The sequence below is a fragment of the Myotis daubentonii genome, chromosome 4 (genome assembly GCF_963259705.1).
Source record: "Myotis daubentonii chromosome 4, mMyoDau2.1, whole genome shotgun sequence".
Lineage (NCBI taxonomy): Eukaryota > Metazoa > Chordata > Mammalia > Chiroptera > Vespertilionidae > Myotis > Myotis daubentonii.
Window position 1 is genome coordinate 87739 of NC_081843.1, and position 13964 is coordinate 101702.

The window sequence follows — 13964 nt, forward strand, 5'->3', positions numbered from 1 at the left end:
TTGATCCCTCCCCAGAGAGGTCAAAAGATACAGTTTCAGTGAAATCAAGGGCACATAAAAATATATAAGGTCAAGATGACAACAGAGATTCAGAAAAGGTGTGAAGCACAATGTGAAAACACTGTCAAAATATTATAAATAAAAATAGTTATAGAGTGTAAAATTAGCAAAGCAGTGGGAAACATTGAAAAAGTTTTTAAGTGAAAAGACATAAAAACTAATAAAAATGTATTATAAGAGAAGAATCTAAAACAACTAATATATTGTTAATTAATAATTTAAGCTGTTTTTTTCTTAAGAATATTTTTCAGTCTGAAAATACAAATAGGTCACCAAGCTTCAAGCAGCTTTTTGAATTTTAAGTTTAAGCAAACATCCAGGCAGAAAAACAGGTAATCTGTAATGAAAAAAATAAATCAGATATAGCTCAGAATACTTACACAATAACTGCTAATATTATGAGTAACTTATTATGTGTTAGGTACTCTGTTAAGTACATTGGGCATATAAACACAAGTATTAACTAATCTAACCCACTGCACAAACTGTAAACTTAATATCCTCATTAATTCCATGTAATAATTTAAAATAAAGAGGAGTTGAGTGACTTAATCATATTGAACAAATATTAAGCCAATATCAGTTTCAAACCCATTCTGTCTCAAGAGCTCATGCAACTAATAGCAATGCTTTACTCAAAAGAAGTGCCATCCAGAATCATGGAAGCATGCAACAGACTGAGGATCCTCAGAGGGAAGCGAGGTGGGAAGAGATCAACCAAAGAACTTATATGCATATATGCATAGCCCATGGACACAGACAAGAGTGAAGTAAAGGCCTGAGAAGGGGATGGGAGTGGGGAGGAGGGGATCAATGGGGAAAAGAAGAGGATATCTGTAATACTTTAAATAATAAAGATAATTTTTTAAAAAAGGAAGTGCCAGTATTAAAATGAGTTTGAAAAATGTCCTGTGCAGGGTATAAACAAGGGAGAGATTATTAGGACTCAAAAAATCTCTAACTATACCAGCATACAGGCAATGGAAATGATACCATTGTGATAAGCTAGTTATTAATAACAGGAAAGGAGCAAAGGGATGGCCAAACATTATAGTCATGTCATTTGGGCAGCTTCACCAGGAAGCTGAAACTATGCACTCCCCAGGGATTCACCAACCTACGCCCTGCAAAACATTGGAGGAAGGGAGCTAACAAAGCGAAAATAGATACATCATGCCCAGAAAATTTGGGGTGACATAGGGAAGGTCAAGCCTGGGGAACCATTGATTGACCAGATGGGTGTGGCCATTGCAAGCATATGACAATTTGGAAATACATAATCTCCTAAACAAAGGAGCTTTCTCTCTTGTGCTCTTGTTGTTCCCCTCTCTTGTGACTCTTGATTCATGGGGATCTTTGCTCCTGCTTCCTTGCATTCACCCATATGGCCCATGGCCATGTGGACCCCACAGGCAATGGACTGGTGGACTATAACCGGAAACACAAGCTAAGCTAGCCTGATGCTGGACTGGACTCGGCTCCAACATAGAAAGGAAGCACTGGATATTTGTCGTAAGTGTTTCCCTCCACGTCCTGCGTGGTTCAGGGTTCGGGTCTGGAAGAGGAGCCACACACAAATGAAAAAGAAAAGACCCGAGATAATTTGGGAATATTGGGGGACCAGGCGGCAAGTCCAACTCAAGAGGAAGGACTTCCACTGTGCTCAGGCCTCACCAAGCTTTTTATAGTGAGCGGTAAACAAGGTAGTGGTTACCATAGGTACACAGTTCTTGTGAGTTTCACTTGTTTACACCATGTTTATACTTCCTGCACTTCCTCAGCCCCTTAGCTTCCCAGATAAGATCTAGGGAGTGTTATAAGGTCAAGCCTAATTAAGCTAAGAGGATTGTGCCCTCTAAGCTAGGACTTGTTTGTGACTTTGCCAGCAGGTCAGTCCCAGGCTTAACCCTATATCAGTTTCCCACAGATATTGACTCTGATTTTAGCTCTACTGAAGCCCCAGCTATACTTCTATGACTGAGAAAAGGAAAATTGGACATTGGGAACTCAGGGATTTAATTCCACATAAATAAAAATCACTCATTCACCAGCACGAGTCTCAGAAAATTCCTTTTCTCCAGATATTACAAGAATTCCACTCTCCCTGCCCCCTGAAAATGGGGGAGATGAGGTCAGATAACAGAAAGACATTTAAGTCATAAAAGGATTTAGAAATCATTATTTCTCTTTCCTAAGAGGAGAAGAATTTAAGATTCATTCATAAATAGAGATAAATTAAAATACCAATATTGTAAAAGTAATGGTATAATAATATTGGAAAGTAAACTAAACATATAAATATTGCAATAAATACAGTTAAAATAAATGCAAGAATCAAAACAAGTTATTGAAAAATATAATTTTGAGATGAATCAATTATTTATAAGCTGCATTTCTAACTTTCAAAATAGATTAACAAGCATTGTAAAGTAAAAAGAAATATTAAAACTTGTAAAAATGCACTTCATTTTTCACTATGAAGGAATGGTTGAAGTACTTCCTTTTTGTGTTTGTAATATTTTTACAGAAATATACATTCACCTATGCATACGATGAAATTAAAGTAACTGCTCTTGTAATTAAGAACAAGATTTCAATCTTTCAAGTTTTGTGGATGAAAAAAATTTGTATTTCTAAATTGCAAATAAGCAGAAAGTAGGAAAGCATAAAGCAATATAACCAAAATAAATCCAGACTTTAAGGCTAGCTCAATGATACCACAAAGCTGTGTTGGTTTGCAAGAAACAGACATAAATCAAGATACACAAAATGCCTAAACATTTCTAAAATAAGCAGGAGAACATAGGACAAAAAATCAGGAGCACTGATATTCTTATTAGCAGGAGGAGAATTCCAAGTAAAAAGCATGATATTTGCTATCTTATACATAAAGCAATTATCAATTCAATATCAAAGATAGCAATATTACCCTAGCCAGTTTTGCTCAGTGGATAGAGCATCAGCCTTCAGACTGTAGGGTCCCAGGTTCATTTCCAGTTGCGGGCACATACCTTGGTTGCAGGCTTGATCCCCAGCTCTTGTCAGAGCACATACAGGAGGTAACCAATTGATGTGTCTCTTTCACATTGATGTTTCTCTCCGCCTCCCCCTCCCCACACACACACACTCTCTCTCTCTCTAAAATTCAATGTAAAAATATCCTTGGGTCAGGATTAACAACAACATGATAGCAATATCAAAGATTTCATGGATTCAGAGAGAAGACCTTAAGCTTAATAAGGTCTTCTTAATGAAGTAGCTCTGAAATTCTCAAAGTAACAGAAAGGGAAAGATGGTTGTTGGTGATGTTTATACAAAAGGAAGTGCCATGGAGTCATGGAAGCATCCAACAGATTGTGCTTTATGAACTCAGAAGAATGAAATCAAGTAAATAATTGTTGTAGTTCAACATAGTTTCATTATAATTAATCTTACATGTATATGATATAGTATATGCAAATCTTCCAAATAGCTATATGAATTTTGGAACAAAAATTAGCATGATTATTGTTTCTCTGATGTAACTGATTACTTTATTCAGTAAAATAATGTGGAAAAAGCAATGGTTGATTTTTTAAAATGCCATTGATATGAAGGTGGGAGACACCAAAGAAAATTAATTGTATAGAGAGGATACAGAACATTTTTATGACTCTGCTATCATATGTGTGCAAATATAAGAGGCCTTATTTTGATGAAATACACAGGTCTTTTAATCCCAAGGTTAGCACACAACCTTAAATATACTTAGCTTCAGGAACTCTGATTTCACAACGGGTGTGTCTTGCTTACCAGTTTTCTCCTTGAACTCCTGGATCTTGATTCTTGCTTTTAAAGAGTATCTACCTGAGTTATCTACTCATGAAAATACTTTCATGATTGTTTTTAATACACTTGATAACAATAAGACACTTATTTGATTTGGACAAGGGTTGCCAATGGCATTTTCACTTCTTTCTAAGGCAATCTGGGGATATTTTTTGATTGTCACTGTGATTAGAGGATATTATTGTCTATTTGAGGGGGAAAATAATGGATTTATGCTCTACAACTTTCAAGAAAACTACCAGTTATTCATGTAGATGGAAAATGTATTAATAATTATTAAGCCTAGAACATTACTCTGCTTTAATTATAAGAACAAATTATTTTTACATGATTTTACTATACAGTAAAATTATTAGGAATACAATATATGCGAATTGAGAGAAAAGTCTACCTTTTTTCATTTTGAATTTTGCAAAATTAGGTAACAATTTCAAATAATTAAGTCATTAATGTCAATGTAGAAGATAGTTTTTAAGATGCAAATTTAATGCTACTGTGTAACTTTTGTATCTGAAGCGATTTCTTCATAAACGTACTTGCTTCTGATGACTTTATAGTCATCAGATATTTATATTACCTTGTTATAAGTTAATTTTGCAAATATTTACTATTTTATAGCAGTATGGGCTTTTATTTGTTTGTTTAGTTTTGTACTTAATTCCATTTTCCTGCAATATCTATTCTCACAGTTTCATATCAATGGAGACTTTATATCTATATCTATATCTATATCTATATCTATATCTATATCTATCTATATCTATATATAAAAGCCTAAGTGACCTTACAATGAAACGACTGGAACGAGCGGTTGCTATGATGCACACGAGCACCAGGGAGCAGACGCTCAACGCAGGAGTGGCCCCCAGCCTACAGACCCCAATCACCAATGAGACCTACCGGTCAACCTCCCAGTCCCTCCCCCTGGCTGGAAGGCTCTGGTCGTCTGATCGGAGCCAGGCCCCTGGGCTGGGACTGGGAACTGGGGGTGGGTGGCAGTGGACGTGGCCCCTTTCCCAGGGGGCCTGATGGCTGGCTCCCTCCTCAGAGCTGGTGGCCAACCTCTTGGGTCCCTACCCCTGGCTGTCAGGGCCCAAGCTGGGACGGGGAACTGGGGGATGGGTGGCAGTTGCCACAGGCAGCGAGGGAAGGAGAAGGTGGGGAGGTGGGGAGGCGGGGAATCTGATTGGTCCTGATTGCCGGCCAGGCCTAGGGGGCCCACCCATGCCCAAATTTCATGCACCAGGCCTCTAGTTAACTATAATAGAAAATGATCTATCAAGACAGATTAAATTACTCAGAATACCTTGCATTTATGTGTCTCTGTAGATTTTTATCAATGGGATATAAGAGGAATGCATAAGCAACATCAAATTTTTCCCTTAAAAGTTTGGGGTGTGTGTTGTTTTATCCAGGACTTAGGGACTAATGATTGTGAGTTTATTCCACTCATGTGGGGGAGGGCAACAAAATATGTGATGATAGGAAAGCAGAACGGAACACCCATGTCCCTGAATGACCTTGGAGATCAGAACTGCCCACCTGCCATCAAACACCTGCAACTCACAACTGTTACCTAAAAGAGAAATAGATCCCCCTCTATGAAAACACACTTTGTTTGGTGTTCTTTTTATTATACAAGCTTATCTTAGCTTATAACCTACATATATAAACATTATTAAGTATTTCTCAGTAAAAGTAGGGCTGATAGTGTTGAGAACTGTTTGAAATTATAACTATGCATACTGAAATGAGAACCATGAACATTTTATTATGCGTAGTTACATAAAATGAGACACACCAACAATTTACAAAAGCAATACAGTAAAATCATTATTAATTAATTTGGCCACAGAAAAAAATGATAATTTGTACTTTTTTTCCAGTCTAGATTTTGCCTTTCCAGGTTGCAGGTGTCTTTACTCTAATTAAACTGCTCTTTTTGTTGATGTCCCGAGGAATGATTGCTTGTTGACTCAGGGCCCTATTTCTAATTGGCAATAGTTCTTAGGCTCTACTTATAGACTTACTCCAGTTGCATTCACTAGACATACAGTTTTTATTATTTGATAAAGTTACAATGCTTCAACATGCTCTTGAAAAAATAACTATCTCCATTCTGACTTGTTCAGGAGGGTGGTTACATCTGGTTTGAACATTTCCTTTCCATTACATCCCTTACATCCAAAGTAGAGATTGTCAACCCATGTGCCACAAGAATTGTTAAAATATACAATACCTGACTATTTTTTTTTTCATTAAATCTTCATTGTTCAGATTATTACAGTTGTTCCTCTTCCCCCCCCCCCATAGCTCCCCTCCACCGGTTCCCAACCCACCCTCTACCCAATGTCCTCATCCATAGCTGTACGATTTTTATCCAGTCTCTTCCCGCACCCCTCACACCCCTTCCCCCCTGGAGAATAGTTAGTCCACTCCCTTTCTAAGCCCCTGATTCTATTATATTCACCAGTTTATTCTGTTCATAAGATTATTTATTCACTTGATTTTTAGATTCACTTGTTGATAGATGTGTATTTGTTCTTCATAATTTGTATCTTTACCTTTTTCTCCTTCCTCCTCTTCTTAAAGGATACCTTTCATCATTTCATATAATACTGGTTTGGTGGTGATGAACTCCTTTAGCTTTTTCTTATCTGTAAAGCTCTTTATCTGACTTTCAATTCTGAATGATAGCTTTGCTGGGTAAAGTAATCTTGGTTGTAGATTCTTGGTATTCATCACTTTGAATATTTCTTGCCATTCTCTTCTGGCCTGCATAGTTTCTGTTGAGAAATCAGCTGACAGTCGTATGGGTACTCCCTTGTAGATAACTGACTGTTTTTCTCTTGCTACTTTTAAGATTCTCTCTTTGTCTTTCGCTCTTGGAATTTTAATTATGATGTGTCTTGGCGTGGTCCTCTTTGGATTCCTTTTGTTTGGGGTTCTCTGTGCTTCCTGGACTTCTTTCACCAGGTAGGGGAAGTTTTCTGTCATTATTTCTTCAAATAGGTTTTCAATATTTTGCTCTCTCTCTTCTTCTAGCACCCTCATAATTCGGATGTTAGTACACTTGAAGTTGTCTCAGAGGCTCCTTACACTATCTTCATATTTTTTTATTCTTTTTTCTTTTTGTTTTCCGATTGGGTGTTTTTTGCTTCTTCCTATTTCAAATCTTTGAGTTGATTCTTGCGATCCTCTAGTCTGCTGTTGGAACTCTGTATAATATTCTTTATTTCAGTCAGTGTATGCTTAATTTCTAGTTGGTCTTTTTTCATATCCTCGAGGGTCTCACTAAATTTATCGGTGGTCTCACCAGACTTTTTGAGGGTCTTACTAAATTTATTGGTGGTTTCTAGAAAATTCTTGAAAAAACCTTATAAGTGTGGTTTTGAACTCTATATACAGTAGTTTGCTTTCCTCCATTTCTGTCATTTGTGACCTGTTTCTTTGTCTCCGCATTTTTTATGCTTTCCTGTGTTGATAGAGTGGCTTACTGTGCTAGGTGTGCTATAGGGCCCAGTGGCTCAGTCTCCCCAATTATCTGAGGTGAACACTCTTGGTGCTCCCCTTTGTGGGCTTTGTGCAGTCTTGTAGTTAAGCCCTGATTGTTGTAGGTTTCACTGGGAGGAATTGACCTCCAGGCCAATTGACTGTGGGAATCAGCTGTGAGAATCAGTGGGAGAACTTCTGTGCTGGAGACACCCTTCTGGGGCAAGACTTGCTTCAGTGGGGCTTTGGTGCTCACTGAGTCTGCCCCCTGAGTGTTTCCCTTATGGATCTGAGGAGTTGTAATCTGGATGGTCCCACTCTGATCACTGGGTACACTGGCTCTTGGATCTCTAAGGAGCTGCTAATTTAGCCTCTGCATGAGGCCACCAAGCAGGAGCTATGGAGAGTTCTGCAGATTCCTCTTCTTTGTTTGGAGGTGCCCAAATGAGGCCCAGCAGTGAAGCAATGCAAGCTGCTGTGGGGTCTTGGGCTTTCTTTTGAAAGTTCTGGTTCTCCTTGACCCAGCTGCAGTTTGTTAGGTAATTTTCAGATTGCAAAGGGCCAGACCTGTCATATGCAAAAGCCTCTGTGCTCTGCTTAGGTGGGGTGGGGTCTCAGGGAATCAATGGGGCAGTGCAAATAGCTATGGCTGATCCTCAGTCCTACGCTAAGAGGCCCCGTGTCTCAGTGTCCTGGTAATCGCTGCAAGCACCTCTGAGAGAAAGCTGCCCTCGAGTTCTGCCTGATGCCAGTCAGTCCAGTTTCACCCTGTATGACTCTGGGTCCCCAGAGACTCCCATGAAACTGGAGTTCAGAGCAGTCAGGAACTTGAGACTCCCTCCTGATTGAATAAGACAATAGCGTCCTCAGTTGCCAGCCCTTGCCACGTGCGCCTCTGTACCTCTGCACTTTACCTCCGCACCTCCTCTGAGTCTCAGTGTGCTTTTCTCTTTCCTTCTAGTTGTAGAATTTCCACTCAGCCAGCCTTCCTGTGGTTCTGGATGATGTCCATTTTGTCTTTTAGTTGTATTTTTGAAGCAGTTGTGTGAGACAGCAATTTCCGGTGTTTACCTATGCCGCCATCTTGGTTTCTTCGCAATACCTGACTATTTGGTCAACGATACTGATATCTTTTTCCTTAGTCAAATTAAAAAAAAAATTGACAACAGTCTATACACCAATAGCCATCTGGTACAAATTAATCAAAATTCTATCTACTTTTTTGTCAGATCAGCAAAAAATATATTTTTTTGGTGTGCTGTGGAATTTTAGTAATTTGTTCATGTGTGCCATGAGATGAAAAAGGTGGAAAATTGCTGATCTAAGATTGTTTCCTATACCACATTGAGTAAAGGGAAGGTGTTTTAAAACACTTCTCAGGGGAAAAGCAAATATTACTTCCTACTGAAGATCCAGGTGATGTGTGATCTTCCATTGAATGGCGAAGGGGAGTAAAATATGCCATCCCAAAATATGCCACTTTGGCACATCGATTATTTTGAATTAAAGTTACCTGAAAAATAGCCAAAGCAAGGGCATTCTGAACTGCCTCTTTCCCCCTCAAAGTAGGAAATGAATCTGCCCCATGAAAGGTACCCTCCCTGTTCCAGGAGGAGGAGGGACTTCCTTATGACCAGAGCTAGGAAACTTAGCGCGGGGAAGACCGTGTAAACAAACCTCATTACTTACTAATTTATTATCCCAAGCCCTAACTGCTCTGGTTTGTCAGTTCTTTACAAATGTATTCTTTTTTTTTGCCCACCTGTTTTGGTCACTTCTTTGAGTCTCATATTTTTATGAGCTTCTGTATACATGAAACTAGATTTTTTTCTTAGGTTAACCTATTTTATGTCAATCTGGTTATTAGGCCAGCCAAGGAACCTAGAAAGGAAGAAGTAATACATTTCCTCTGCAGTAGTGTGATGATTCTACCCGAGAATCCTCAAGAAAAGAAGATGAAGGGCATTTGTTATAACTTCTTAATATGGTAAAGGGAGGACTAAGATATGAAAGGAAAATCTCCAGATTATAAAATATTCAAGAAGTGATTTAAAAAAAAAACCCAGCCGAGGCCGGTTTGGCTCAGTGGATAGAGCGTCGGCCTACGGACTGAGGGGTCCCGGGTTCGGTTCCGGTCGGGGGCATGTACCTGGGTTGCGGGCACGGCCCCAGTGGGGGGTGTGCAGGGGGCGGCTGATCGATGTTTCTCTCTCATCGATGTTTCTGGCTATCTCTCTCTCTTCCTCTCTGTAAAAAATCAATAAAATATATTAAAAAAAAACACACACAAAAAAAAAAAACAACCAGCCCAACCGGTTTGGCTCAGTGCATAGAGCATGGGCCTGCGTACTCAAGGATCCCAGGTTCGATTCCAGTCAAGGGCATGTACCTTGGTTGCGGATGGTCCTGGGTTGTGCACTGGGGGCCTGCAGGAGGCAGCTGGGTTTTCCACTGGGGACTTGAAGGAGGCAGTGGATCGATCTCTCTCATCGATGTTTCTAACTCTATCCCTCTCCCTTCTTCTCTGTAAAAATTAATAAAATACGTTTAGGGGCCGCTGCCGACATCCCGCCACCAGAGGCTGAGGAGGCCCCGCTCGCCAGCCGGGCCCTGTGGCCAGAGCGTGGGGCGCGGGCCGACCAGCAAGATGCCGAGCCCCGCCGCCGCCGCCTGACAGACATGTTGGGGCCCCGCGCCTCCGCGCCCACTCCTCCGCCCTCGAATGGCGCTGAGGGCCCGCCGCCCGCCCGCCCGGCTTCCTGCTCTGCCCGCCCGCCGCTCCGCCCCCGCCCCCGCCGGCCCTCCGCCCCGCTCTAGGTCTATGTGACCATTTGACCTTGGCCTGGCGCCACAGCGCGAACATGGACGCTGTCAAGGCCTTCAACCAGGAGCTCTTTTCACTTATGGGTATGAAACCTCCCATCTCTGGAGCCAAGATGATTCTCATCACAAAAGCTGCTATTAAAGCCATTAAGCGTCATAAACATGTAGTTCAAATAGTAGAAAAGTTCATCAAAAAGTGTAAACCAGAATACAAGGTTCCAGGGTTATATGTAATCGACTCAATTGTACGACAGTCTCATCACCAGTTTGGAACTGATAAAGATGTTTTGGGGCCAAGATTCTCTAAAAACATAACCGCCACATTCCAATATTTATATCTTTGTCCATCTGAAGATAAGAGTAAAATAGTCCGTGTGCTGAACCTTTGGCAAAAAATGGAGTATTCAAAATTGAAATTATCCAGCCCCTTCTGGACATGGCACGGGAGCAGCAGCGCCGTCCCGGGCCCGACAGCGTCGCCAACAATGAAGGTTCACTGCCTCCTCCAGTTAAAGCTTCTTCTGAACCCCCACTGGTCACTACAAACTCTGTGCCATCCGTCCAGCAGCTGCCCAGTTCGGACGCTTTAGCTGCTGTGGCCCGGCTGTTTCAGACGACCCAAGGGCAGCAGCTTCAGCAGGTCCTTCAGACTTTTCAGCAGCCTCCAGAACCACAGCCTCCCGCCATTGACAATGCTGTGATGGCTCAGGCTCAGGCTGTCACAGCTCGGTTAACGACAACTCCGGCACCACCGCCTGAGCAGAAGGCCACGGCGTTTGACAAGAACCTACTTGATCGATTTGATTATGACGATGAGCCAGAAGCTGTGGAAGAATCGAAGAAAGAAGATGCTGCTGCCGCTGCTGCCAGTACCACCTCTGCTGCTGCCCCGGCCCCGCCGCTGCTGCCCTGCCCGCTGCATCTCCACCGCAGGCGCCCTTTGGGTATCCTGGAGATGGCATGCAGCAACCAGCGTATCCCCAACATCAGAATATGGATCCGTTTCAGCCACCGATGATGGCAATGCAACAGGACCCAGTGCACCATCAGGTACAGGTTCCACTTCCTCCTAATGGACAGATGCCAGGGTTCAGCCTTCTGCCCCCGCCTGCGTTCCCTGCCCTGGCTCCGCCTGTGCTTCCTCCCGCTGCCCCCGTGCAGCAGCAGTTCCAGGCCCCCTTCCCGGCCCCCAGTGAGCCGCTCGCACAGAAAGCCCAGCAGGAAATGAAAGTAGAACAGCCTTGTATTCAAGAGGTGAAGCGGCATATGTCTGATAACAGAAAGTCGAGATCTAGGTCACCAAAAAGGAGGCGCTCTCGATCTGGTTCTAGATCTCGACGGTCTCGGCATCGACGCTCTCGATCTCGGTCCCGGGACAGACGCCGCCATTCTCCTCGCTCTCGATCCCAAGAAAGACGGGACCGAGAGAAAGAGAGAGAGGGCTGGCAGAAAGGCCTTCCTCCCGTCAAGTCCGAGACCGCGAGCGTTTGTAGCACTACACTCTGGGTGGGACAGCTGGACAAAAGGACGACTCAGCAGGACGTTCCAGTCTCTTAGAAGAGTTTGGTCCAATTGAATCGATTAATATGATTCCTCCCAGAGGCTGTGCCTACATTGTTATGGTGCATAGGCAAGATGCCTACCACGCCCTGCAGAAGCGGAGCCGAGGGAACTATAAAGTGAACCAGAAGTCCATAAAGATCGTCTGGGCCTTAAACACAGGCATCAAGGCGGACTCCAAGCAGTATTGGGACGTGGAGCTGGGTGTGACCTACGTTCCTTGGGACAAAGTGAAGCCTGAGGAGCTGGAGGGCTTTTGTGAAGGAGGCATGTTGGACAGCGACACGCTTAACCCAGAGTGGAAAGGAATTCCCAAGAAGCATGAGAATGAAGTTGCTCAGAATGGAGGGGCAGAAAGCTCACATGCAGAACCAGTGTCACCCATACCCAAGCCTTTGCCGGTGCCCGTCCCTCCTATTCCCGTCCCTGCACCTATCACAGTACCTCCTCCACAGGTCCCCCCACATCAGCCAGGGCCTCCTGTGGTTGGTGCTCTCCAGCTGTCCACTTTCACGCCGCCTCTGGGAATTCTGCGCTGGGCTTCGGTCCTGGCGTTCCTCCGCCGCCTCTTCCTCCACCCCTTTTACGCCCAGGATTCAACCCAATGCATTTACCACCAGGTTTTCTTCCTCCCGGACCGCCACCTCCTATAACTCCACCCGTGTCCATTCCTCCTCCTCACACACCACCAATGAGCATCCCAAACTCTACTATCGCTGGTAAAAGCGAAGACCCCACCAAAGACTTTTCTATTGGAAATCCCATTCCAACAGTGGTTTCTGGGGCTAGAGGAAACGCCTAGTCTGGTGATGGTGTGAACATGTACGGCTCTGCCGCGCCGCCCGCCTTGCCCACGAGTCTGCTCACCCCTCCAGTCGGTCACCCAGCCTGTCTCGCTTCTGGGTTCTCAAGCAGTTGCGCCTGGGCCTGTGATTGGGCTCCAGGCGCCATCCACGGGCCTCCTCGGGGCGCGGCCCGGGCTGATCCCCCTGCAGCGCCTGCTGGGAATGCCTCCGCCTCACCTGCAGCGCTTCCCTCTGATGCTGCCCTGGCCCATGCCGCCCCACATGATGCACCCAGGCCCGCCGCTCAGACCAGGGGGCTTCGGGATGCCCCCGCCCCATGGAGTGAAAGGCCCCTTCCCACCACTCGGCCCCTTCGTGCGGCCCAGTGGCATGCCGGGGCTCGGGTGCCCGGGGCCAGGCCCGGGGGGGGGGGGCTGAAGATAGAGAGGGGAGGCAGCAGCAGCCCAGCAGCAGCCCCCCACGCAGCAGCCGCAGCCATTCAGGAATGACAACCGCCAGCAGCAGTTCAGTACCAAGAGCGTTTTGGAAGGAGGTCCTTCGGAAATAGGGTGGACAGCGAGCAGGACCGCTATGGGAGCCGCGGCAACTGGAGGGAGAACAGCGGCCGGGAGAGGAGACAGTGGGGACGGAGGAACCCTGAGCGGGACAGACACAGAGACACGGAGGACAGAGGCCAGCGGGCTGGCGGGCACTGCGACCGCGACCGAGAGAGAGATTCGAGGGATAGAGAGTCCCGCAGAGAGAAGGAGGAGGCCCGGGCCAAGGAGAAGGCCGAGGGGGCCGACAGGGCCGCAGAGCCGCCCCCGACCCAGGCGGGGAGCGCAGACCCAGCCCCGGACCCCGCCAAGGGGGCGCCTGAGCTGGCGCCTGCCCCGCCTGCTGAAGAGCGGCCCGCAGAGGCTACCTCGCCCGCAGACCCCGAGAAGGCCCCCTCGGCGGCCGAGGCCCGCTAGCCGGCTGGCCGCCCGGGAAGGACGCACGCTGGGGTACAGTGTACAGATGCTGTATCATACTGGCTCCCGCTGGCCGCCCCTGGGAGTGGTGGGGCGCTGTAAGCAATTTGATAGCCACAAAATAACAAAAAATACTGAAAATATGAATAAATATTACCCTTTTTGCTGTAACTTTTTTAACGTTTTGACTTTAAAAAGTTTACAAATCGTAATTAGAAGTGCTCTCTATTTTTTTTTTAATTTAAGACAAGGTTAACAGTGAAAGCTCAACAATAGGGATATTTTCAATAAACTCTATTTTCGTAACAAAAAATATATATTTTAAAAAAACAACCAACCAACCACAAAAACTGTCTATTATACCAAGCAGATTTATTTCTGTTTATTCCCCATCAGTGCCTTCCTAGTAGTATTGACTTTGCTTTAAAACAGTTGGATTAAA

General features: G+C 44.5%; 1 pseudogene; it reads left to right on the plus strand.

Annotated features, from left to right (window-relative positions):
- Positions 1-10232: 10232 nt before the first annotated feature.
- On the plus strand, positions 10233-13631 carry LOC132232609 (SR-related and CTD-associated factor 4-like; annotated as a pseudogene).
- The last annotated feature ends 333 nt before the right edge of the window (positions 13632-13964 follow it).